This window comes from Olea europaea, chromosome 22 (assembly GCF_002742605.1).
Source record: "Olea europaea var. sylvestris chromosome 22, O_europaea_v1, whole genome shotgun sequence".
Classification (NCBI taxonomy): domain Eukaryota; kingdom Viridiplantae; phylum Streptophyta; class Magnoliopsida; order Lamiales; family Oleaceae; genus Olea; species Olea europaea.
Genome location: NC_036258.1, coordinates 675042 through 676343, shown reverse-complemented (window position 1 = coordinate 676343; position 1302 = coordinate 675042).

Genomic DNA, 1302 nt, shown 5'->3' with positions numbered 1-1302 from the left:
ATAATTAAATTAAATTAAGTTCACAAAATTAAAAGATTGATTCTCAAGTCTCCTTCTCACCTCCCATTTTCAATCCTTTCTCTTCCTAATATTCTTCTTTTCTTCATTCCCTTCACACGTTCTTCTTGATAACTCTCCCTCTCTCTCACAGTCTCTTTTTAATTATAAGTAGATCTTGGGTGTCAGAAGTCTGAATTGAACTGAGGTTTTCTTTTGTCCTTCTGAACAAGGAGGCCCCTTTGTGTCAGAAGAAAATCTTTTCTTGTATCCCTCTCCATTCATTTGCCAAAAAGATTTAGCCTTTAGCAGCGAAGAACAAACCCTACTCTCAAAACCCTATATTTTTCTTCAAATTCACTACTCTTTGCCCTCCATGACTACTCAGATCATGCCCTCGAACCCTAATTCAATCAAATCTAGGTTTACTTACAGGTTCGTTCGAGCCCTGAAGAAACTGAACAAAAGCAGAGGTGTTTCATCATCCATGAAGGAGACCAACAGGAGATATCATATGATTAGAGTTGCATCCTATGCATCCATGGCTTCTGCAGTCGGGTCGAAAAGAGCTTGGAGTCGATCCGTACTATGGAGGATAAAGAAAAAAAGCAGATTTCATGCTTTAAGAAGAAGAAAAGCAAGCGAAAACCCTAGGAATGACATAAATTTTCATCAGGATAATGTTCTCAGGAAGCTTATACCAGGTGGTGAAGATATGGAATTTTGCAGATTGTTGAATGAAACTGCTCATTACATAAAATGTCTTAGAACCCAGGTACAGATCATGAAAAATATTGTCGATCATTGTTCAAATTGAGCATTACAGACACACACATATATGTATGTGTCTGTGAATATATATGTTGGTTGAATTCGATCTGATGATCACGAAAAGGAACAGATGCTTAAGAAATCTTATTAGTAAAATTTACCCTACAACCCTCCAAATAATAGGGTAAATAGTTATATTTGTGATACCATGGTGTACACTGCTTGCTTTTTTCTTCAAATTTTTACCAGGGTTTGCATTAAAATTATTCATCTTCATGTAAGATAAGACTTTTGTTTACTGTCTGTGTATATATGAAGATTGGATTAATATTCGTCTTTTGAATTACCAATGAGTAATACAGATTTCAGAGAGAAAATTTTAGAATTTATCATTTGGTCGAAAAAAAAAAAGTTAACTTTCTTGAAGGTGTGAATTTATGTAATAGTTTCTTGAATTTTAGTACATTTATTATTCTTTTGTTTTGGGTTTTTGTCTGTTTGACGTTCCCTAATTATTTTCTTGGTAAGCAATAT